This window comes from Acromyrmex echinatior, chromosome 6 (genome assembly GCF_024713525.1).
Source record: "Acromyrmex echinatior isolate Ae372 chromosome 6, ASM2471352v2, whole genome shotgun sequence".
Taxonomy (NCBI): Eukaryota; Metazoa; Arthropoda; class Insecta; order Hymenoptera; family Formicidae; genus Acromyrmex; species Acromyrmex echinatior.
In genome coordinates, this window is record NC_141857.1 from 1,823,957 (window position 1) to 1,851,646 (window position 27,690).

A 27,690-nucleotide genomic window follows, 5' to 3' on the forward strand; every position below is an offset into this window, starting at 1 on the left:
TTAAAGACTTATGGAAAAAATGTTAACTTGAGAACCATGATTTGTAATTAAATTTTATACAAGTTATAGCAAAATAATAATGATAGAGAATACGTTTTCAATATATTCATTTTCCTTCGTTTTATTATCTGATTTATAACAAACGATTATAATATATCAAAAATTATAACAAATTAGATAGTACGTTAAATTCGTTATTTAATTAGAAATATTATTTCGATTTAAGAGAATTTAACATTTTCTCGTGAAATAGCGTAAAGAGAACGAACAGAAACAAAATTATTATATAATAGATCGATGTCCTACTTTGAATCGTGATAGTAGAGGGAATCGAATGTATAAATACTACATTAACTCGTCGAACAGATGAAGACGTAGTATGTTCTTAAGATATAACAAGGCTTCAGAAAAGTTGTTCTCGTTTAATTAACTGTCACGAACAGCTGCAGTTCAATCTTTCAATTTATGAATAGTATGTCTGCGCAGGGAAGCAGTAAAAATATTGTATAAGCCAGTTTCGCGCGACGAAAGTACAAACCAGAAAGTATGTTACGTATTAATAATGAAACGGGAAGATCGCTACGTGAAACTCAGTAATAAGGTTTCTAGGCAAGTACATGATATTACCGTCAGTGTCATCGCTTTTACACTGCACACGCTGCAGATTCATATGTAGTTTACCTTCGATCGTAAAGAACTATAGTATAACTATTAGCAACACGTCACAGATTATCTTTTGATAAATCTCTCAAATGCGTGAACTCAAGAATTTCCATTTTAAAATGAAGTATAAACCTGTATGAGTCCATGTATTTCAAGTGTGGCCAATAAGCAGATAACTTAATATATTCTTCATACGAAATACGCGACATAGGCATACCGCCTAAATAGTGTTTACGCGGCCGGATATGTCGGTGTCTCAGGCGTATAAACATAAGGTATGCATGAACGTGCTGAGTTATACCATAGTCGGTTATGAAATAACCATGGGACGAAACTTGATAACATACTTTCTATCCGGTACGAGCTACGACGCCCCCGAGTTTCTTTCCATTTACGGGAAACTTTTAAAATGAGTCAAATTTTTTTTCCATTTTCCGCCTCAAGAGTGACTGGCGCGGCGATACGGTTCACGAGTCATCGAGGTCCTCCTCGTTTTCCAGTGCATTTTTGGTGCATAAGTAAAATAGCTTTTCAATATACAAGCGAATTGCGAAAAGCATTTGCCGCACGGCCTTTCCGATAAGTATTTCTGACGTTTTTGCATTACCTCATCGCAACTTGCGTTGCACGTTTCCATAATCTTTCGTTATGCTTTAGTAATCTTCGAGATGGGAATACGTTTTACGAACAAGAAACAGCGTTACTTAATAAAAGAGTATTTCCGAAATGGTGCAGGAAACAAGATGGCGCTAAGTAACGATGCTACGAATTTTCTGAACGAAGTTTTCTTCATTACCTAATTATAAAAGTTGTTCATGCAAGAGTCCGATGGAAGGTTGGGCAGCTACGAGACGCAATCGCCCTGCTCTCGTGGTAATTCCCAAATTAATTAAAAGAAAAGCCCTCTTTTATTTCTTCGTCTTTTTTTCATTCTACATGCCTCTTCTTTACGACTAGAAGTCTAAAAATATATTTTGTTGGATATAATTATACCCATTAAATTCTCTTATTTCTATCTCATTCAGATATTTAAATCATATTTGAATTAATAAAATAAATTTAATATTTTAATATTTTACAGCTACATATAAAATAATACATAATAATAATAGTTGCTTCTTTTTGTGTGTTACAGGTGAGTTTTCTTGTCATATGGCCGTATCTGGTTTTTAGAAATTAAAATAGGCTAGATGAAGTGTGGTAAGTGAAAAGAGATGACTCATAAATTTTATATTATCATTAAACCTAATTAACTTTAGAAACTAATGTAAAAGTTTATTATTTAAAGTCACGAAAAAGAACATAAAATTTATTACTTTCTTAATATCGCGTTTCATAATTTATTTGTAGAATACATACGTTTTGTTAAACAAATTTACATAATAATCTATATGTTACATTAATGGAAATATAAAATCTGTGCATTCACAGAATGTACAGATTTTTGTGTGGAATATCATTACTGTACATAATTAAAGTTAAAAGTAATATACCGGAAACTCTTCTACACTCTCAGCGTATAGCGTATAATGTCGTTTGTTTGTGATGTCTCAGAATCAATTATTTTAATTGGTACGAGAAAGAAGAGAATTTGTTCAGTTTTTTCCTCGGATTTCACCGTCGCACCTCGATTCGATGAGATGCTCGACACCCCTACAGGAGCCTCGGTGTCTGGGTGGCAATCGATTTTCCGCTGACGCCTCCGTCCCCGCCGTCGTCGCCGTCTGGTTGTTACTGACGACGAATATTCACGAAGTCATCCGAGTCATTGACATCCACTAGGCGAGGAAGAGAGACGATGGCGGAGATGGATGAAGTGCGTGCTGTAAGACGAAGGGGTGCAAATCGCACACACACGCCTATTAAATGCGTATCGCTTTATGTGCGCGTGCATGACACATGTCTGTGTCTTCTTTGTGTTCGTGAAATATCGATGACGATGTCTACCCGACAAGAACTGAGAGAGCGAGCTGGTGGATTTTATAGGGATGCGATTGTTCCCGCCCACTTCCTCGATGATTGCAGTATCGGTGATTTCGATTTCAACCGCACATTTTTCACGGAACATTCTATAATTTTAAGCTCCATACTACGTGTTATAATAAATTATTTCACTGTGCTTTTACAAAAATAATTCTATAATTAAATTAATAATTAAAATAATTACAATCATTAGAAAAAGTCATAAGTAAAGAATATCAGACATTTTTCTCTTTTGTATTTTCTCTTAATAGACGGCTCTTGTTAACAGACACGTAATTGTGTTCTGAGTTTCGTAACAACTGTTCTCATATATTGTATTTAAGCAACGTGCAATACTTTCGAAAAGCTCTCCAAAAATAATTATGATAGCACAATAATTTTCGAGTGGTAGAAATGGCAGAATTGGTAGACTTCCTGCGGTCATTATTTTTTTGTGGTTCAGTTCGTTCGCAACACGCGTTGGGATGCGTTACTCCTATCGATCCACTCAACAGTACTCAGATATGATGGCGGTATCATTACGGTGTGAGGAAGTATACAATCGTCAGACATAGCTGGCTCGACCAATCGCGCTCGTTTTCCACCGTGTGTGTTGTGTTCCTACTTGAAGTGGCGGACGAGACGGATCCCTCACTCTAATTTCTACATGGAGGAACTTTCGCGTCGCGACGCAGGATAAAGACGTCATGATGAGAAAGTGGGAGGAGGACTGTAATATTCGTTCTCGCCTTGAAAGTATTATTTTCTTAATACACGATCATTTTTCACGGATAAATCCAAAAGAAGAGCGAATGTCATTTGTCAAAAAGTAAAATTATCATAAAGAATGGTGAAAGTTTTCTTAAGCACAGACTGGTATTTGATTTCTCTACAGTTATAGCTGGCATGATTTTCTTATAATTGTACGAACAAAATTTCGTGTATTTCAGAATATTATGCAATCTTATATTATTTATTTATTCCATAATGGACTACTTGTATTCTGTAATATCATTTGTGTCGGACAATTGTTATAAATGGTACCTCTTTCGTGCAACGAAACATTTCTCCAAACATTTCTCCAAACGATCCCTCGTAAAATCTCCATTACTCGCCCCCGTACTTTCCTTCCTAACAGTTCTTAACTTGTCATAGACAAAACAGCCTAATAATACGTTAGTCACGAGCGAAATTCGGGGGCAGGATCCGTCTAAGCAGGCGAGGGTCCCCGAGAACTCGGGTCGTTTCCTCTTCAGTATCATTATACACAGTTCTTTCGTTCTGTTCAATTTCACGCGCAAAGAAACACGCGTCTTAGGGGTGTGTACGTTTAGGGCGTTTAGTACGTCTGCCTAACTTCCGGCAGGCGCGATCGTCGAAGCAATCTCATCTACGCCGCGAGTTACACGCGCCGTTTTATTGCATATACCATTCACGGCAGGAAAGAAATGGTCAGGCATGCATGCGTCATGGGCGGATATAGATTTCGTCTGGGATTATTAGATGTTTGGTTACCTTCCGATAATTACTCGTGGAATTGCCCCAATCGGCGAGTACGGGCTATAATCGATACGCATGTTACAATCGATAACGACATTGCACCGACATTCGCATGAACGTGTGTTAGTGTATGCGTTTGTGTGCGTAGACCACTTGTATGGCCCTGCTACCAGGCCCATTCTGCGTATTCAGGTATCCAGCGGATTCTAATTACGAAACGGACGAAATAATACCGGGCACGCCGCGCTCACGTCGTCCTCAGAAAAATTGATATCGATTTCCTCTTGATGTCATAATATTTCGTTACAGTAGCTATAACGGCTAATGAAAACGGCTTCTGCACTTGCTGCGGAATTCCATAACCCATCCTCGTCAGACCTTCTGAAAGCGCTTCTCACATATTGATCGACACGATATTCAATAAATAGCCGATGAGTTATTATTGGTTAGGACATATCTATAGGAATTTTTTTCAATCATTTTCCGAATCAAAGTATCGAACGAATTAAGATATATATTAATTGTATATGTCTCGGCGAAATTCAGAAATGAAACTATAATTGCGAAGAGTGCAAGATTTCTTTGCGTTTGCCGAGACAATGAAATACAAATCGACGTTAATAAAATGATGCTGATGAATAAATTGCTAAGTAATTCGATCGAGGATCAGCTTGAACGTTCCTTTAGGTATCTGGTGGACAGAAACTTCACTAATTTATTCTTTGAAACAAAATACTGGGATGCACGAGGCAAGTCTCCGTCTTGGGTTCGACAGGTAGTCGCAGAAGATTGAAGCGCGGGCGGGTTCGAGCATGGCGAAGCGTTTTTCATCCTGTCCGCGTTTACGCTTGACGTCGTTTGTCCGTAACGCGACAGACGCTAACGAGATTGGATTGGTGAGAACGCGGGTGGGGTTTATTTGCGCGGCAATAAATTTCGGGAAACACGTGTAACGACAGTACGTGGATATTTATAAAAAAGAAAAAAAAAAATACACGCGGGAAAAAAAGAGACACACCGTACCGTGTGAGTTAAGCGTTGAAAATTTGAACGATTTTATTTGATTGGCGCTTGTTAATTACTTTCGTCTACTTCGTGCGTATGCGATCGTATATATGTTTGCAGAACATGCCTCAGCATGACTGGCGTTCATTTAATTTTTCTTATTCGCGACTACACCTCTTCGTCTGAATCTGCCTCGACCTCGAAATGTACGAGATGGGCTTTTCGTGATGTTTCAAACCCCTCGGGAACACTACTTCAATCTGATAACGCGATGGTTGTTGTAGGAACACGCCATAACAACCTGGTAACACGAGTCTCCTTTACCTCGTCGCGCACCCCATACGCACATTCTCCATATCCCATATTCAACCATCCTGATACGATGCCCAGATGGCATTGTTTGTATGAGCAGTTGAAGTCAAAGATAGCGAGGGAGAGAATAGAGATTTGAGTAAAACAAACGAGAAGAGGTAGGAAAGAAGGTGGTGTGTCTGCATAATGCAGACGAGTCACTTGCATTGATTTGTCCGTAAAGAGAAAATAAATCAATCGATAAAACGATATTTATACATGTAAATAGTTGAAGAGAATCGGACTAACATTAAAGAGTCTTTTACTTACATAATTATAAAAATTAATTATAAATGGTAATAAATAAAAATATTCAATTTAAATATTAATAAATTATATCCATTGTGGCAACATCTTATGAAAAAATTTCTTATGAATGTATAACATACAAACATTTTTTAACAAAATGAAATATAAAAACATTACGAATTTTTCTATGCTTGAAAATAATACAAAAGGTTTAGCGACAATTTAGAACCTGGTTCAAAAATTATTTCAATAAGTAGATATTTTTAAAAAATATTTTTAAAAAAATAATTAAAATAAAATAAAAAAAATTGTTATTTTAACTATAAAATTACATTGTTACATATATACATATTAATCTTGAACTGTTTAATATGTATATAACATTTATTTTTATACAGAAAGTATAAATTTTTAATTCGTCACTTTTTACAGGGGATTATATAATTCTTAACTAAAGTAAATTTATATGAAAAACATATAAAGTTAATCAATGTCGAACTTGCTCTTTTTGCTCTTGTAAATTTTTATAAAATTAATTAAAATATTATATAAATTAAATAGCAACATTATGAATTAGCAGTATGATTGCGCTGCATTAACGCTTCTGACTGTTTGTGTACGATTGTATGAAGTTCGAAAATCGTGAATAAATCAGACATGGTAGTTCTTAAGATCACGAATTGTCGAAATGCATTTTTCGCTCTCATACTTCCTGATGGCCATTACGATATACTTTGCACGGGTACGGCGCTCTTTCGGAGCAAGGAACTCCGCTGAAGAGGTTGTTCCACTGCTTTATGACGCGTGAATATCTGGCGGTCCTCTCCTCCCTGGCGGTTCTCCTCTCCCTGCGCAACCGGCTCACCTCTATAGTTTTAAGGCCTGGCACAATATAGTCAGAGAAGTTCTCCTCCCTCTCTCTCCTTCCGCATCCCTTTTCTTCGTTCATCTGGTAGACGGAGGAGCTCATTCTGCCGTCGTTCTTTCCGTTCTTCCTTTCCAAACAGCGAGGAAGAAGAGGAAGGGAAGGAAGAAGAAGCGAGAATTTCTTAACAGAGGAGCGGATAGAATTTCGCTTTGGATCGCCAGCCGTGGTTAGGTAACGTTCGGATAACGCCTCAGGTTACTTCGCCATCTCCTTCAGTGCGCTACCAAGGATTTCAGGGAGGCCGAAGAGGCTTTGCTCTTCAACGAGCCATACACGGTTCCCGGGCGACAGGATGACGTTACCGCCATTAAGATCAGCTCCTACTTTTCTCACTTCTTCCTTTTTCACTATCGTACCGGTGGCACTTTCAACGAATTAAGCTTGTCGAAGCGGTCATTTAGCTGATCGTCGTCTTCCATCGTGATACTTTTTTAATGAATTTCCAAGTTAATCTCTATAAGCTGATTTTTTTAAAAGTTTGAAGTATAAAATTTTTATGCAGCCACGATTATGCTCACGCGTAACATGTCGTGTTTGAATGTTTTATTTTCGTTCTCATGAAATTATTAAAACAAACACTCGTGATACAGATACTACAAATGTATTTTTACGGTAAAAATTAAAAAAAAAAGTTATATATTTATTTCTTTTTCTCCTTTGGGATAGAACGCTAATAATTTAAATATATATTTCCTCAAAATTACGAAAAGTCTATTCAGCTCTCTGGGGCACTTTATACAGAAAACGTATATTTTTCGTCTTCCAGATCCTCTGGGAGACTGCGATCTCTCTACGTTGACGAGACTAGGTACCCACTTCACCTATGTCTCTCGTATATCCCTTCCTGCCACCTTTTTGCACAGAAACATATCCTGAACGCGCACGCGCGAGTTTGTACGTATCTGCAAGTTTCGTCTCTTCAGATAAATGACGCCACTTAGAGATTAGGCGCACGGGGACTGGGCTAGAGTGGCAGAGAGGTATTTTCCCTGCCTACGATGCGGAAAATGGTACGAGTGAGTTTCATCCTGCCCGGTATCCGTCGTCGACTCTTTCTCCTGGAAGACTGAACGAACCTCAACACAGATCGCATTCCAACGATGACATCCTTGTACTGTCTTAAACTCGAAATTCATATATAAAAATATGGTATGATATGAATAAAGAAAATAGCATTATAGATAATGCTAAAGAATTTTTTTTTCATGAGAGAGAAATACAAGAATAATTCTGACTAAGAATGGATAAATGTCATGATGATATTTCTCTGGAAATGAGAATAAACTTATACCTGTCTATACCTATACTATTGAATTCATAATGTCAAATTATATCCTATTTGAGTTGTCAAATAATGATTTCTATAGGTTATCGCTGTTCCCATTCAATATGTTATTAATTTAATTAAAATAATGGAATTAAATAATTTACCTTAAGAAAATATATAATTGAATTTGACTCAAATTTTATAATTTATTAAGTATTAATCAAGTACGTCAATATGAACGTCGATTATTTTGAAATCACAGAAATGGATTAATTCATATTTTAACATGTACGGAAATTAAAGGTATCAAAATGTTATTTAACTCAAAGAATTAGATTGCTGCTTTGACATCTAACAATGTGTGTATGTTCAATTCTTATATTTTAATAAATTTTATAAAATTATACATTATTGAAAGGGATTAATTTTAATTCACTTGGTATATATTCACACCAGATGAATTTGATTAGCATTTAAATCAGTTTTAGTATAAATCATATCTCACGTCTGATTTAATATTATAATAAGAAAATCCGAATGCTCCGATCTCTTCCTGTCGGTATGCTCGATTGACTTTCTGGAAACGAGTGGCTCGTGTCAGCGCATAATTTTCGTAGGCAATGGCGCGAATCGCACGGCACAAATCGTTCAGTAAAAATTCCGTGAAACTCGGTCGCACCCGCGCCAAGCTAGTGCAACGCGTCATGCCACTAAATTCTCCCTTGCAGACACTACACGTGCATAACACTGGATGGAATTAGCGTGGAGAGAGGGGTCAAAGTGGAATTGTGAGGAACACCGAGCGTGCGATCCGGGAAAGGGATAGGATAGCGCGCCAATTTCTCGCTCCGCCACGGAAACGGCGCAAATTCTGTATGCATACAGAGATGTGTGTATATGCGCGTGTAAATGTTCCTGGATTGTATAACACAATGAGGAGGAATGCGATAGAAGAGCTGTACATTGTACGATATCATAATCTTGGGCGTTTACTTCTTATGGATTGAGAATGCTGCAGGATTTTTCTAGTGTCGAATTCTCACATGCCAAATTCCTGTGACTATTCTATGCATTTTCACAAGTGCCTTGTTAATTTCATTGTTGCAATCTTATTCTGCATAATACAAGGATTTAAAAAGATATTCGCGCGTAATACCCAAGATTAATGTATACCTCCTTTAAAGATATTCTTGAATTCCATTCTTGAATGTTGAATTCGCATTTAAAATGTATATTGCAAAGTTCAAATTCGAATATGCTTTTAAGATAGAAACATATTTATGCACACAAGCAATTGTGGCACGGAAACAGGATGCGGAATAGGTATACCCGCGACAAAAAGCCACCATGTAAGAGAGAAATTGAGATAGATCACAAATTTCTCGCACGAAGGTGGGTTATCTACGCGCGTATACATGTGAAAGTTTCCGGAAACTAGGATATTACTCGAAATGGGAGTTGCTGTGGAAGAAGATGGAAGACACATCTCAATTTCTTTCTCGGTGCACATGCATATTTTCAGTACCCAGACGCGGATTCTCCCGCTCACGTAACAACACACGTTCGTAATATTACGGCAAGATCGATACAACGCTTCTGATTCTACGCAGGAAATTACAATTTTCGAGAAAAACAAAAACTTAACGCGGTTGTATCATAATTAATTCTACGAAAATAGTGTTAGCGTGACACAATACATGCTTTTGATGAGGACGCCTTAATTTATGATATATAGATATCGCACTAAGAGAGTAAAATATTCTCGCGTATGATGCGCAAATAGAGGAAGGTAGCAGAAATTACCGAAGCGTTGCGAACGGAAGAAGTCGAGTGAAAATCTGGAGCGTGAAAACTGAGGAAATAAGACAGGAATGAGGATGAAGCCCACGAAATTTTTCGCACAGGAGTGGACTACCTGGGCGGAAGCTTTTTGGAATTGCGAGCCGTGACGACGAATCGCATGCTGGAAACGAAGGAGGTGCAAGCTGCTGCTGTCTGTTTCGGTGCCGTATCGTATTTCACTTTAAACATAAACATCGCAGCTACTCGAGTAAATGCTAAATTTATCCCGCTAAGAGCTCATATATTTAACCACGTATATTCCATATTTATTACGTTATCATTTAAATATTGATATGGATTAAATTTTTAACTAATTTTTTGTTCACCTTTTTATCATTCGTATTATTAAATATTTTATTTTCTTTCTTGAGATTTTTTGAGATTTTCTTTCTGTTTACATATACAATTTTTATTATGCACTTTATTCTTTTCTTAATTCTTTCCATAATTTATATATGTTTTGACTCTTCGTTATATCTCTGTAGTAACTTTTCGTTAAAGAAAAATTGCAGTATAATTTACTGACTGAAAAATTCGTGAGTTCTTAGAGTCCTTGGAATTTAATTCTAAAATGTAATATACCTATGTAAGTGCTCCTATTCGTCGCGGAGATATTTTTCTCAGTGTACGTATTACGCAAGCACAGTGTATTACGAGAAGTACATTAGCCAAATCTTGAAAACTAGAGCCGAGGAACCGGCGCGACATTCCTCGGATAAAATAGTAAAATGTAAAAGTCGGCTGAAAATTAGACAGAAATGAAGATAAAGCAGAAATGCGCGTGGTGAATGCACGTCATCAAAACTACGAAGCATAGTTGGAGAAGAGAACGTGATGAGAACGCACGAGTTGCATGCTTTTTTGTTAAACACGTACATGTTTCTTACGGGATGAATTTAAAATAACTTCACACAGAAAGAATTCACTCAACGCAACCGTAACGCGGATTTATAAACTGTGATACGCATAAGAAATGTTCAGATGAAGTAAATATAAAAGTATCACATATATTTCAACATTTGCTTTTATTACTTTGCTTTTATTATTTTTTCTACGAAACTTTTCTCACTTTTCCTATGAAGTTTTCCCTCATTTATATATCGATATGTTAAAAAGAAAGAAGAAGAATTCAAAGATTTTCTCTTATATAGAAAATATTTAAATTTTCTCCCTATATATATATATATATATTCCTACATTTCTTGCAAAAAAATGTCTTACAGTCGTAAAAAGATTCATAAAATTAACAAGATGGTATATTAATCTTCCTGTTTCATCGTGACCGACGAAAACAAGACAATAGGATTATAATGAACAAAGTTTCTAATGATTATATAATTTTGCGAAAGCAGATAATATAAAGTAATATACTTTTAGCTACTTGCCTAAATTAAGCTCAAGCAGATGAAATTGATAGAAAAAGTAAGTTTAAAATGAAGATATCTAACAATTGCAAAATTTTTTTCACATGTAGATACATATACAACTTATTGGAATGATAACATTTAAAACGCATAACATATAAGAAAATGAGAAGCAATTTGGATTTCCTCTGTGAAATGTTATATAGGACAATCTACGCCATGTGTATCATTATATAATTAACTTTTCAAATGAAATTTAGATTTTTTACTGTCTAAAAGACAATTTTACACTGTAAAAAAAATTTGATAATAGCTGCTTGACAATAGTTAAATGTCCAATGAAATAATAGCAATTTAGCGTTTGTTCAATATAATCAAAAATAATTTTTAATAAAATTTTATTATTTTTTGTTACATTAACCAAACATTTAATTTGCATTATTTCATTAAACATTTGGTAGCCATTACCAGGCTCTTTTTCAATGTACAATTCAACAGAGAATCTCTATTTCGATATTATTCACGACAATTATTCCAGTTATTGATTATAAAATCCTTTTACCTTAATTTTTAACTCTCTGAAAGAAAACGTAATAAATTATATAACGAAAAAAATATTATTTATTAAAGAGAAAATTATTATTAAAAAAGATGTAAGTGTATATTGGATGTGCACACAGCTTCACGAACCGATTACGGTTTAAAGATTAAATGTCTTCTCAGAAGAAAGATACAATTTTAATATAAACATCAATCCCGCTTGATAATAGTAGTGCTAAAATGTTTCCGTATTCATCGGACTTAATTCGCTGCCGCACGAAGTTTTTCACTAGCTCGGTTGCGAATAAAGTTAATACGGCAAACTTTTAAGTTTCTCTTCCCGTTTGCGATGTTGTGTAATCGTTATTATCTAGTTAGAATTTTCCACGGAAATTTCAACAAAGTTTCACTGAACTTGCGTCCTGCCTCTTTCGTTTGTAGTATAAATGTTATTCGCGTGGCGATTTAAACAGCACGAAGCAATTTTATTTAGTAAATTAAAGCTGTACGTTTTTGAAACTTTGCAACTAGGAATCATCAAAATCAACCATTCGCTTTCCTGCGCACACGTTAAATTTAGAAATGCAATTTGACATTTCGGACACACGCTGCATATAAAATTAAAACCCTCATGTCCTCAAATTGACGTTTTCGTGTCAAAAAAAAAAATGTATATTCACAGTTTCGCGGTTATGGGAAAAAAAGCCGAATTGCGCGCAGTAACGCGTAAATAAAAAGAATCGAGCTGTAACGAGTTCGCACAATGCATTCGACGACGCTCAACGCTGTGACCGGCGGCCGGTACCAACAACGTATCTTCAGCTTTTATCACGTCGAGAAATAATTCGTTAACAACGCGCTATGGGAGCACAGCGTAATTATCAAGCTGGTACGCCCCACGGTAAGTCCGATGTGCGCACACGCGGCTATTACGAACGAGTAAAGGCTGCCTTGCCTGTCTCGCTGATTTACCGTGATTCCACTACACGGTCGAGGCGACGCTCTAATTACGACCGCGATAACGTTTTACGCACGCTTAGCTATAACTCATAGAGAAAGATCTAGCGTCTGGCGTACTTATCGTCGCGCCGCCGCGGCGCTCTATAAAACAGATTAGGTAATTCACAGGGTGTATGTAAACGTTAGCCGGACAAACGATAGCTGGGATCGTTGTTCTCCAGCATCGTTTTCGAAGACTTGGCAAACTCGATGCTCCTGTATACAGCTTTACACGCGATTCGCCATGGGCGATAAATTTCCGTGGTGGTTTAAGTGGCTGCGTAATTTGAAAGCCACCGTCAGGGTATGTAAAACACGCGCGTCAGCCAAGGAAACTTCCTGTGTCATTATCGTGGCCGACAGTCGTCCACGAGTACCGCGCGATTTAATGGTTTCAGATGCGCTAAAAGTGTATCGTCATTCGAGGACCGTAAATGCAACGCATTCCACAATTTCGGAACGCTTTGGAAAATTGATGAAACCATATATCTGCCCTCTTTCGATTTTAATACGTACAGGATCGTTGATGAAATGGGCTGATGTAGGTACCTAAATTGTGAATGCATTGCACAGTCTTGGAACACTCATGGAATGGAAAATCGATAGAACCGTACAATTGATTCCTCCGATATCGACGACAATGCTGAAAGTACTTCTAACCGTTCATCTTTGAGTTTTAATTGTATTCATATACTTATACAGTTATATTCACAATGTCACATTATATTGCATTTTTTTTTTATTTTTAATCATTTCGTTATTGTTCTTACTCAATATGTCGTTAATTTAATTAAAACAATGGAATTAAACAGTTTAACTGAATAAAATGTATTAAATTTGTAATATTTGACTCAAGTTTAGTTTATTATTTACTAAGTGATAATACTTTGATATAGATATTGTTTATTTTAAACTAATCATAGAAATAAATTGATTTACATTTTGACACATATGTTAAAAATAACAAAATGTTATTTCTAATTCAAGAATTTGTGCTACCATTGCTCCTTTGATATTTAACATGTCTAGCAGCACTGATACTTTTTGAAATTTGAAGAAAATAAATTTGCAAAATTTTGAAAAAATAATTCATAAGATATGCAGATTTGAAAAATCTATTCAATAATATCATATTTTATTTACTCTAATAATTATATAGTAATATTTAAATATACATTAATTAATGTATTTATATATTGGCAAATACTATTTGAGTTCTAAAAAATTAAATTTGCAAAATTAAAAAAAACAACTTATAAAAAAAATTAAGACTTAAAAAAACCTATTGAACGATATGGTATCATTTTATTTACTTCAATAGTTGTATTATATAATAATACTGAATATCTTCTTGAATCTCTGAATCTAATATCTCGTAAATTGAATAGATATTCGCCGAATCGTATGTCGAGTACGTAATTCTTTTCGAACCGTGAATATTTTTCGCCGACTGGAGGAATATCTATGAGAACGTTACTACCATAACTATTTCCGGCGATTAGATGAGGGTCCGTTGGCGGATGCTCCGCTGCCCGTTGGAATTTACTATGTCCGTCTAATTATAATCTGTGCTCTTCGAGAGTGAGACAGATCCGACGATAGAACAAGTCTATAATGGATTCTGCAGGGGCGGAAACGATTGTAATCACCATTCGTCACTGGGCAAATGGAAATTTGGCTCTCCGACCTTACCGCTATTTAACACTGTCGTAAGTTTTCGAAACGTTTCATTACCATAATTTAACATCCCGTTCACATGATATTAACGTCGCTATGCGCAGTACGACGCTAGTTAGCGGGAGCACGCTCATACTCGCACGAGAACGATCGAGTCGACTTATTAAGAGAGAAACGAACGAGCGACCGCGTTTTTTTTCTCTGTGTGCGAGCAAGCTACGTTATCCAGAAAAATTCATTATCTGCGAACTTAATTAGACATACCGGCGGGACGACAGCATTTTAAAATCACAATGTAAGCCATGCACCGTAATATCGCCGACGTACAAAGAGAGGGAACAGAGTAATTTATCCCGCTCTAATTTATTAAACTTAAATCAGCTACGTGTAGGAACCAACGTTGACTAATAAAATACGGGATTAGTTTAATTATCATCACCGATATTTTGTTATATGTCGAATATGTGCAGAAGTAATTTCATATAAATTTTTTTACGAATGAAATTTGTAACATAGTGCGTACAATATAAAATATTGCTGTCTGCAAGAATAGCTAAAAATTTTTTTAATCTTATTATATACATATGAAATTTACCTTCTTACGTTCATTTTCAAAATAAAAATGTCAGTCGGTTCTCTCTCTCTCGAGAGAGAGACTATGATTTTTTTAACAAAACATAACTGACGAAAAGTATCGACACGCGAAAAATCAAATGTGTTTCGAAGAAGCCGATGTGAACGATTAATTTCATCGGCGGAATAAGGTTTCCAATTGCAAATGTAACAGAGATACGTACGTACCTGGCGAGGATAGCCGAGGCGATCTCTGAGCTCTGGCCGCATCAGCATTTGGACGATTGCCCCGTCCGAGCGGGAGCGAGATAGTTTCCGAAAAAATGCTGGCGCGTGCAAGAGAGATTGCAATAGGATAGTAACGATTGCCCGTGGACTGAGGGGGTAGAGGATGAAAGAGGGAAAATCGGTGGACCAGCGAAGCGCTTGAAAGAGATAAAAAGGGAAGAGGAACTGCGGAAGAACGTTTTGCGAGATAGAGTGAATGAGGGTAAGGTAATACGGATGGACTAAAACAAACGAAACCTAGTCGGTTAGAGCTAATTTTCTTTCTTCGATGATTTGCTTTGATTCGATGAAGACATTAGGGTATCACCACACACATACAAATTGACGCACACCTCATGAGACTAAATTCAAAGAAAAGAATTCATTACTCCTCGTAACTTCTTTAAATGAACCTGAAATATACATTAGTTGATATTTCATTACGTTGCTGAATTAAATTGCCGTTTATTTTCTTGCCGAATTATATTTGGTGCCTATTTACAAGATGGAATACAAAATTTCTATTACTGTCTTAATAATGCTCTTAATAAGTACACGATAATGGTACCAGTCGGACACAATGAGCTTTAATTAAGGATTGTCTGAAATTCACTGAAACAATGGTAAAAGATTCACTGTCTACGGAATAGCTAGAAACGTGTATATAATTTGAGAATATATATAATTAAAGAAACAGCAACAATGTTACAAAGTTTTTGATAATTTAATAATAACGTAATGTGTTTCATAACGAATGATATACATAACGATGAATATTCATAATTTTGAAAAATATTCAGTCACATTCCAATAAATTTTTTTATGTTTCGCATAATATTATTCGTCATAAAAATATGAAATCTTCGGCATAAACTAATGTTCATTTCTACCCATGTAGATTAACTTTAATCTCGGTTTAATTTTTATCGGTTTAGTTTTTCTGATTTTTAGAACAGAAAAAAAGTGTAAATTAAACCGAAATTAAAATCAAATTGCATTGGTAGAAATGGACATTAATCATATATATCATATGAAAAATTTGATCACGTAAGATATTTAATCACACAATATCTGTTTTAAACGCACTGTCATTTTTGATAGCACAAACAATTTTAATTACGCGCGTACTACGTACGCACGCATCCGTCTTTACGTACATGAATGTAAGTACGGTTATGTGCGCGACTTGCATCGCGCTGCCTACTACGCCGAGTTAACAATGTAGGGGTTGCAGCCATGCATGATGAATCCTGTCTGGAGTGCTGGCACGACAGGAAGGCAGCAAGTTCGCGCAGGTACCCGTAGTGTACGACGCGGGATATACTTAAGGTAGCGCGAGTCGAGAAACTGGTAGCGGAGGCGTTTGTTTTGACGAGAGGCGGCGGAAGAGTGACAGTGAATGAAGAAAGAGGGGTTGAGAGACAGGGATCGGGATCATAAGGCAGCGAGGCGAAGCAGAACTTCCTTCAATAATGACGCAGTCCCCGACAGGCAGCGTTGTTCCACCCTTTTGCCTCCCACTAGTTACATCCTTACGGACTTACTACCCCTTAACGACAGTTTTCAAATAGACGTCCGACGCCTCAAACTCTGCATGACGTTCGTCTATCCATCAGCCTTCTCGAGTGACGACATTGTCTTCATCCATACTTGAGCAAAATCTATTATACCTTTTAGTGAAAAGCTATTGTCACTTCTGCTTGATTAAATGAAACTAATATGTGCTATGAAATAAATGACTGCAATTTTAAATAATTATTTTTTTAGATAATTGTTTTAGATAATTGTTTCTAAATTTACATCTTGATATTAACTTATGTTATGTTAATCATTTTAATTTGATTAAATATTAATATTGTTGTATTTAACTAGAACTGAATAAAGTACGTTTATTCTTCATGAAAATAATGAGAAAGAGAGAGAGAGAGAGAGAGAGAGAGAGAGAGAGAGAGAGAGAGAGAGAGAGAGAGAGAGAGAAAAGAGTATCAATCTATATAAATATAGTTATAGAATAAGAATGTATTTCTGTTCAAAAATCAATATCTTTAAGGAAGATTTATAGACGGCAGCGGTTTAAATTTTTCAAGTATTCTATAGAGAAACTCGTGCACTTTTGGTTTTCATCTAAAGTATCAAAAGAAACGAATCGAATTGTGCAAGTTATATTTCAAACACGTAGCTCGTACTTGAGAGAAGTATTGTCAGAGTATTCTAGTAGAGAATATGTAATAATCTAAACGCGCGCGCGTAACATTTCCATTATATCATAAGGATTACTACTCATACATTTATGATTTTCATCAATTTGAGCATTAACTTTTCAGTTTTAAATTATATATTTTTTATTCGTGGCAATTATACTCTATCAAGATTTTATTGCAATGATATTCTCTATTAATACCATCAAATAGTGTTTATTTAAAATTACGGATGTTATTGTCGAGAATACTAATTGCATTTTATTATTTAATGTATCCATTACAAGCTTCATTTTTTGATCGATGAAAAATATGGTATTTCGCTTTTTATGTTAGAATTACGACAGTTGATCTGCCATAAGGATAAATTAGAATTTTACAATGAAAGAAAAATACTCTTCAATGTTACATAATTAAAATGGATTAGCGAAGGGTAAGGGAAGAAAATCAGGTGTAAAATGTAGAAGTACCTATTAAATTACTATCGACTATTGGCGGAGACGCGACGTTCCAAGTGTCACGGCGACAGGGTGGAGAAATCGGTTGTGAAGGAGGATATTGTGACGGTAGGTCGGGAAGGCGTGGCCTGTTGGGGCCGAAGGGAACGGAAGAAGGGTGACTTTGACCCTCTCCTCGCAAACGGAATCCTTACTGAAGGGATCTCCGTCCCCTCGTCTCACCATCTCGCTTTCTACCGCGCTCGTACGTGCGACTTACGATGCGTGATGCGACGACGCCTGATGTGTGTGCACTCTTGTTGGCTGCTGCGAGGCGGAACATACGTAATATGTGCATATATGTGTGTGTGCGTGTATGTATGTATATACATGCTGCTTGTACACTCACACATTCTGTAGAATACAACCTCATCGTGCATGTATTTACTAATACTTTCAGGAGTAGCGCGGTGCAACGTCAAAGGGTTGATGGTGTAGTGCGAGAGGTGCAGCAGGGGCTAGAAGAGAATGCGAGCTCAGAGGGTGCAGTAGAGTAGAGAGTGTCTAGACGGGCGGGGTGGTAGACTGGCTGGATGACTGGGTGGCAATCGCGGCAGTATGCAGAGGCCTGCATCGCGTCGTGCATTGCGAAAGTGAAGGATTGAAGGGAGAGAAGGTGGAACTACTTCTTCAGGCACACAAGTCTATCTTAAGTGAAGACTGGCTTCTTTCCCGTATATGTATTTCTTACTCGTCTCTACCTATCCTTATGAGCCATATGAAACTAGCTGGCGGAAAGAAAAAGTAGAACCCTTTAGTCATGGATCAAACATAATGATAGCCTCGTGATTTGAACACCAGTCGTGATTGGTCGCTATTGAAGAGAAGATATCTATTCGATTGCCTTTCCTTTAACCGTCTAAAGATTGCGGTAGATTGAAACGCGAACCCGGTATTTTTGTTTTATTACGTTCACTAAGTGTTACGATTGAAAATTTTTATTATTTTTATATTATGAGAGTATCTGCACAGCAGAACAAAATATCTGAAAGCCGAAAAGATAACTGAAAGTAAATGCGTTAAAATTCCCGGAAACGTATGAAAGCAGAACTTTATATCACTACATCAAATTCACATATAAAAGGACATATCGTGGTGATGATCTTCAATGTTTTAAGTGAACTTTATCTTTCTTGTATTCGTTTCTGTATAAATGTAGATTGACTTTAATTTTGGTTTAACTTACTGTTTATCTTTTTTCTAGTTCTAAGAATAAGAAAGGGATGAAAAGTAAATTAAACCGAGATTAAAGTTAATCTACATTGGAAATAGACATTGGACTGATTAATGGATAATCGCGTCTTTTATCTTGGCATTTTATAAAAATACTTGTCTAGTACCTTTTTGAAATTTAAAAAAAACAAAAAATAACATGAAAGTTTTAAAAATTAATCCTCTGTTTATTATTATTTTTGGCACAAGCGAAATTTCTCCAAAAGTAAAAGAGAACGGAGTCTCGTTTCCCTTCCTAAGATATCATTTTAAAAAATTATGTAGTAATTTAATAAAGATGTTGAAAAAAAACTCTAAATTTTTTCATATTTTTTGAAAACCAAAAAAAGAAAAGAATACCGTTACTAGTTCATTATAAAAAAAAAGTAATTATACGTTACTTTCATTTCTCCTATTGATTACAATTTACTATGTTGAGTAACTTAATGCAAGCAATTCAATAAAATTAAGAATAACTCAATAGCATTTCAGTTTCATTTAAACGAGATAATATCGATACATTATCAAGTCCGAAATTTCGCAAATATTCCCCTAATTTCCTACAATTTCTCATAAAACGTTTTCTGGTTTTATGCGATTTTAATATTAGCTTAAACATTCATTACAATTATTTCACGCAGAGATCTTATGAAATAGTTATTCAATATGAAAACAGAACGATATCGGAAAAGTGTGCTCGCGTATTTCGCCTCATTAATTTTATACCGAGTCCACAAATGGCGCCCAAGTGACGGAACATCCCATATATGCTACGCAAATTTCCATAAATTACACATCATACTTGCATAATTTTAATTAAACAAACACGTACAAGCTCCAGCTCGACGAAAACGTAACGGATATTTCCGATAGTTCATTTACTGATCGATCGTAACATGCTTGTACGTGTGTACGATAGCAGTATGTATTATTTGCTTGTACTCTACGCATACTGAATATCTTGCGCCTCATCAATTTATTCCGTACATTTAGCAGGCCATCCGTGTAAATAAAAAATTAAAATTACGAATATGATTATGTTCAGACTCGATTGCACATACACAATTGCACAATTCAAGTACAGGTCGTTCGATGTATGTAAGTATTCAAGTGCTATCGAATGATTATTACAAATGACAATATCGACTAAACCTGATGCGATTAAATTTCGGCGCAACTTAAAGACAAAAAAAGGAAGAATTCACAAATTCGTCTCGACGAGATGCGCGTAATGCAGCCTCGCCTCTAGCGGCGAGGAAAGAAAGATGAAGCCTTTCCGTACCACATTATACACGACTACCGTTTGCTTCCTTAGGTTGGCTTAGCCCTCGCGCTTCATATTCGATTTCAGCCTTCAGCCGGCCGTCCCTCAGGGCTCTTCGATGAGGCTACTCACGCACGTATGACGTATCGATGCACGGCAAGCGGCGCTTCCCTGTTACAGCTCCCGTTTCTGGTCTGCGTGTCTCGTTTTCGGCAACCGGATATCACGATCCTTCGCGTGCAATACACAAATTTACCTTCGTTTTGCACGATAGACACGCGGCGTCCGAACTTGAAACGTATTGGCGAAATTTATAACATCCAACAGAACATTCATTTAAAGATATTACATGACTTCTGCCGTGGGAGAAATGCATGATTTGAAAGATATTCCCTTCTTTTTTAAGGAATGCAAAAATAAGAAATAAAATTATTGTATAGGGAAATAACGCAATGTATGTAGCATAAAAATAATAAACGAATCCTTTCTGAATTTATTTGATAGAATTGATATGATACGAATGAACGCTTTCGTTATATTAGTCAAATTATTGGATAAGTTTACAGAAATAGAAAATAAATAGAAAAAAAATCTACAGAGTGTATAAACTACATACAGCATAGAATAATTCCTGCGAGAACGAATATGAATGTGAATGAAGACATTAATAGTATTCATAAGTGCGTTAAAAGCGGCAAATGCTAACTTGCAGCATATGCACGAATATGAACGAAACGAACATTGTGAACTAATTCCTATTTCGATTGCGAGCTCAGATAATCCGATAATATGAGTTAATTATTTTGCATAACGTGCATGTTCGTTCGTTTGCCATGCAGGATAGATATTAACGATATGAACGTCTTTTTCAATGATGGTATCGGGCGCTTACAAGCAGAAGAATGAGTAAAAAGTTATTATTATCGGCAGGGCAGGTGCATTGGGACCACGAATTATCCGTACTGGGTTTGAAGCGTTAAGGGCATGAAATTGGTATTTTGAGCTATAAACGAGAGCGTTGATAATTCGATAATATCGGATATTCGGGCTGGCTCGCGTACAAAGTTATGCCTCGAGCGGCGGAGCCAGAATGATCGAATTTATATTTACTTCAAGGCATGATGAAGCATAGTCTTAGCAAATACATTTATGAAGGAGGGCAAATGTATCGAACTATGAGTTAAGAATAGAAAGGTCGATCTCTATCGCGGTAGATACGTAAACTAAGGATTAAATTAAATTATGAAAGAACACTAATGTGTACATAGTAAAAAAGCATTCTTTTCTGTTAGAAACGATCCACTCAAGTGTGTTCTTGTAATTTTTAGTATACTAAATTGATACTCGAATATATCCGAGTATTAATTTAACATAATGCGATTGTGTTATTTGAATATTTTGTGTAAATTGATATTCAACATTCCTTTGTGTTAAAATAACCTAATTTATGAATAAATGAACAAATAATATAAAAATGATGTTTTTTAAAACGTAAATTCTAAGATAAATGAATAAAATGTATTAATTTAACATATTGTTAATTTAACATATTACATATGTTAAATTTATTCAAATGTGTTAATTACATAATTGTAATAAATGTTAATTTTGATGAAGAAATATGCTTACTTACAACTTGTGTCAGTACGCTTCTTATATTAATTCTTATATTAATTTTTACATAATATTGTATTATAGTACGTTATATTATACTTTCAAGTTCTATCGGGCTTAAAAAAACACCCTTTACGAAAAAAAGATCCCTATATTCTCGTGCGTGCACATCACAACGGCGTTAGAATAATGTAGTGGCGATTTTATTGCCCTTTTAGCGACGTACTGGCTGTTATACCATTTGAGAAATTATGGTGGCAGCAGCGGAAATAGGCTAGCTGAACCTATACACTTAATATCGCGGAAGTTGTGATTAGACGGCATGACGTGTAACGACGCTCGTAAACCACGCAGGGGCCACGTTGCGTCGCATGGCTCCCTCGGCGTGCACCTGTCTGGCACGATACCAACGCTCGATCGATTGGTGTTTATCGCACGAAGGTGCCAATAAAAGTTATCGCGACGCGATTAAGTCGGCCGTTGTTAGCCACTGATTACAAATGCAACTGGTATAATCGGTGGATCTGAGTCAAGCTCACGTTGCCATTAACTTTTGACATTTTTCTACATTTTTCTGCATTTTACGTGACAAAAAAGCCACTGATACGTTTCCTACAGTTTTTACATAAATATAGATCCAGTCGAATTATGAATGCAAATGAAATAGCATGCATAAAAATCGCACTTTCTCGGCCACCGATGTGTCGGTAGATCAATAATGTCGCAGCTGGACAATTTTGTAAATGCGTTATTACACATATATATTATTAATACACAAGATATCGAGGAGATCTCTCAGATAATTTGATTACCTTTTTTTATCTCACGTCAAGTCTAAACCAAATGAATTTATGAAAATTATCGTAGAACAAATTTACGCTAGCATTCACGAAAAAGCCAAGGCGGAAAATGGAAAATCGTTGCCGCCGCGAATCCAGCTTAACGAAATGAAATTGTAGCGCTCGTTGCAGCCTTTCCGCCCCCACGAGCTGCCTCTCGTACGCGAGGATTTAAAAAACGTAGGAAACGAATCGCGGCTTTTTTTTTATCAGGTGCGATGTTCCGCTTTGACGCTCGCGACGCATGTGCTTGCGCGGCTGATCGCGTACATGCGGCAAGTTAAATGCACTCGCTTGCCCTTAAAATAATTAAATCGCTCGCGTGTCGAACGAGTTGGCGTCGCGCGTCGTTCGTTGCGGGCAACCGAAGGGGAGAAAAAAAAAAGAGAGAATTGATAGGTGAGTTTTTAGTTCATCTCGGTGTCGGTGCACCGATAACGCCGTGCGCATTACAGATTCGTTGCGGTCCGTCGACGCGATCGCGAGGCTCGACACGACGGGCCGATCGGCCGTGCGTTTCGGTGTTTTAATGGGTCGTTATTGTCAATAACGATTGGTTTTATGGACGAACAAGTGCCGCGTTACGGAGAGCTCTCTGCATGGTTGCTCACCCGTGCAGGTATGATGTTTCCGCCGCGCCTCTAGCGAATTGTCCGATCGTGGAATGATCGATTTTTCGTTCTGCCGCTAATCGCAACTGACATGCAAAGAACACAGCTTGCTACCCAAAATGTAAAAGAAAATAACAAATCGTGCTTAAGTAGCGAGACGATTCGCCAGATTTCATCGAATAAAAAAATGTTGTACGTTACAGTGTAAAGCAAATGCATTTTTCTTTATGATAGTATCCTTCTATTGTATTATAGCAGAGAGAATCGCCGGTATCATCTTTTATCGGTGACAGAAGTCGCGTGAGTACATTACTTTGCAACACGGCATTAAAAATTGACTTTAGACAGTCATTACAACGAAGGGAAGAAGACTTTGTAACACTAAATAATGTTCCTGCCACATCCGACGTTATTTATAAAAATAGATATCTTTTACCCATATTGCATATTTGATGCGCCCACCTCCGACTGAATATACCGCGAACATAAATTTCCCATTCGCGATAAGTCTTGAGTCTTCATGCTACGGACGAGAAAATGTATAACCGGATATGCGATCTATACGGTACTGTACGGAATCGCTTTTTCGTCTTCGCGTGTTGCAGCCTCGTTCCCATCGGCTCGCGTTCGAAGGTAATCGTAGCAGCGACAACGTGGTGAACGGGGCCCTACGGGGCCCTTCCGAAGGACGCGACCCGCGCCTACAGCGTGAAGAATGTTAACAAGCCAAGTGGCAGTGCCGGCGGCGCGCAGATACTACCCAGTTTTTCTGCGTTTCTCCGCGCGTGTCGATCGCATCGCAAAGTCCTTAAGTCGGCGGGTAATAAATGTAAGGATAATGAGGGGGTTGCCTGAACCGCGGGGATTAGGCCCGAAGATAAGGCTGCGGTTTCTCGCGGTGAGAGCGCCTTGAGAAACAATATGGTACGGGCGCACCCGCGATGCTCGTGATATTCACGTTGCAGATGCACGGAGGTGAAGAGCGTCGCAACGACGATGCATCAGCGACGTGTATATGACAGCCGCTTCCGCCGCGTGACTGACTGCATCATTGTTGCACGTTCGCCTGAGCGGAAAGTTTCCCCGTACAAGCATGCTTACCTCCTCTTGCTCGTGTACGGTAAAATGCGATGACACTACGTTATTAACTGCGAGTACGGATAGAACTCAGAATCTTCATAAAGGAAATTTAATGTTATTCACGGTTGGATGTACACGCACTCGTGTTAATATATATTCCATCTTGACTTCTCTTAACCGCGTCACTTATCTATATAATATCTGATATAATATCTGATATATATCTGATATAATACCTTCATAAGACTGATATATATAGCATCGAATATTTTAAAATAATCAGAATAGTCTGTGATGAAATTCTTTAAAGATCCGAATGATTGCAATGAGTTAGTAATCATGTGATACTTCTCGCGTGGTAACTATATAACGTTTGTACATTAAATAGAGTGCGTCAAGTCGATGAACAGAGCAAATAGGTGAAATTGTCTCGCGTGACTGACTGCACATTCAAGTTGCACGTTGTAGCACATTATAATAGCCTTGGCGCAATTCGTTTAAGATAAACATTGTGATACCACTCACATATACATGAAAGATAAGGCAATACAAAAGTTCACTGTAATTTTATCGAACGTTGCTCTATTAAGCTTTCCTGCACAATCGAAGTTGAGTTTGGTCAAAATTATTGCTTGCACATTATAAGTTTCGATGATGTGAGTTTCCAGTAAATTTCCGACGCATAAACGTACGATATTAAGGAAATATCGGAAAGAGAAACTTTTTCTCCTGGTACCTCGACGATGACGTTATTCCTTGTTACTTCTCAACGTAGAACTCGGGACCCTTATGACGCAATGACTTAATGGAAGTTTGCACATTACTCACGACTTCCAGAGCGATTATGTTGGACCGCAGCGGTGGAGTTAGTCACGCAAGGTGAATACACGTAGCGCGAACAAGGAGTTCCTCGCCGCGAAGATGGATGTTGCTGTTTTGAGAAATTGAGACAACGGCCACTGTCGCGTAAGATGAATTATAACCCACCACCCTCGGTAAATTGGATTTCATCGAAAAAAATGGCGCGCCATCGACATAATGGCATAATTTTACATGAAGATTGACTTGGTTTTGATGATAAATGATTGTCTCTCATGCTCTTTTTAAATTTTTTTAAAACAATTTTCTCTGCACACGAGTATGTAGTAAAAACGTTTTATAATGAATTCCTCAGATTCTTTTCGTGTGTGACTCTCTAAAAACTTTGACAGTAAATCTCACTCTGAAGAGTGAAATGCCACTCTTAAAGATTGAAAATTGTGCCACTTTTTTTCAAGATTAGCTCAATTTTTATTCTTTAGAGTGAGAATCCACTCTAAAGAATTTATAATAGAATGTATATACTCTATCATCTATATTTAATTTGATAGTGCGCTTCTTCTTTGATTCTTCCTTACGTTAATTATTAGGTTACTTGCGCTTATAAAAGACATTATAAATATTTTGTCATTAAAAGTGCCTGAAAACATGTGTTACATTAATTAAGAGTATAATTAGGAAACAGATATTAATTACGTAATATTTATCAATAGCAATACTGTAATCACTTAATAACGATATCATTCTAGAATTAAGTACACGTTTTCTTAATTAATCTGGAAATTATATTTATTGCATTATATTAGGACAGTTGCATTTCCACCACTAATTTGTAAGCCCGAAATAATCCTTACGACGGCACGCCTTCAGCAAATACCTGGATACTTGGATTGCATTAATTAATTACCCTAACGATAATCTTATTCCGTATTCAAATTGTTCCGCCATCCAACCCTTGTTATGCGATATCAAGTGGGCGAGAACTCGCATCGAATTGGATTAGGTCAACTTCGTTCCCTTGCTTCCTTCCGTCCTGTCTCATCAACTATCTCACTCTACCGTCAGGGCTCTCCCTGGTGTCCAGGCATTACGCGAAATCCAATTCCTTTACCGATCCATACGGTAATATCTTCGAGATCAGCTACGTCGTGCCCGTCGCGTTCGCACGTACTTGTTAGAATTATCTTGTGATGAAAATACAAACGGCACATCGACGCACAATCGACAGATTGTATTGACGATATTTTCGACGATGCGAGTAGCGAGACGTTGCACGAATCAAATTTGCTGAGTGATAACGTAAATTGTTTTTTTAGGTAACACAACGATCGTACGTTGCACGTCTGATGGCATTACTTTATCGTACGCTTACAATTGATGTAATAATATTTGACGAAGATATCAACGATGTTATCATTACCTGTCGATATCTTTTTAAGCGTTTATGTTACGGTTCACCGATAAATTGAATATTAATATTTGTGTAAGTCCAGTTTGCCGTAACAAGACCATAAAATAGATATCCGTGGTAACGATTATTCTTTCCTTCTATTGTTTTTTGTAATGTTGTACTCGTTTAATTACGAATGTTGGAAGTGGTAACAGTTCAATGTATATATGCGAATAAGTTTGCGTAGTACGTTATACAGAGTCTACAAAATCAATCCCTATTTCTTACATTTCGGAAACGGTTTAAAATTATGAAAAACCGCGAAATACATGTTCGATCATTTCAAAGGACTGCACTAATTGCAAGTAGCTCCTCAAAATGATCAAATATATATTTTATGGTTTTTCATGATTTTAAAGCGTGTCAGAAATGTAGGAGATGGAAATAGATTTTATAGATACCTTTTTTTTGTATAAATTTACACGCCCATGCGCAATTACTAATTCTACTATAAAAGGACTGTTATAATCCGACTCCAATTAGGAAGATTATCCGAGCTTTTGCATAGAAGAACGATCACCCTATCATCGCTGCTAAATATCGAGCATGTAAACCCCGTCGAAAGCATCAAACTTTCTACACCGTGCGACATTTAGAGAGGATTGGGTCGGGATTAGTGTGCTCGTTAGTTGCCATCTGCCTCTCATTATACAAGTATCTCACAGTTGTTATCGTATCTTTCCAACTCTATTAATAGTAAATCGTCTCTGTTAATAATATTTGATACGCTTTTAATTGTTAATTAATAACAGCAGCTTTGCTTGCGTGAAATTTTGCTGCGCGTTAAATCGTTCAAATTGATTACAATAAAATAGGAATAATTATCTTTGATCTATAGTTATTTTAGTTTCGTAGTCGATAAACATAACATTGCCTTAATGTAACATCAAAATATTTCTAATATTACAATGTATTAGAT

General features: G+C 36.7%; 1 long non-coding RNA gene across 4 annotated transcripts in view; it reads left to right on the top strand.

Annotated features, from left to right (window-relative positions):
• Positions 1 to 27,690, top strand: part of LOC147909261 (uncharacterized) — a 417,661-nt gene that overhangs the window by 267,515 nt on the left and 122,456 nt on the right. The window contains exon 3 of one of the 4 annotated variants that reach the window (XR_015545481.1): positions 1,799 to 19,451. The exons of the other annotated variants lie outside the window; for them this stretch is intronic. This is a non-coding gene — a long non-coding RNA (uncharacterized LOC147909261). Of the gene's footprint in view, positions 1 to 1,798; positions 19,452 to 27,690 lie in introns of those variants that run through there. 4 annotated transcript variants of the gene reach the window in all.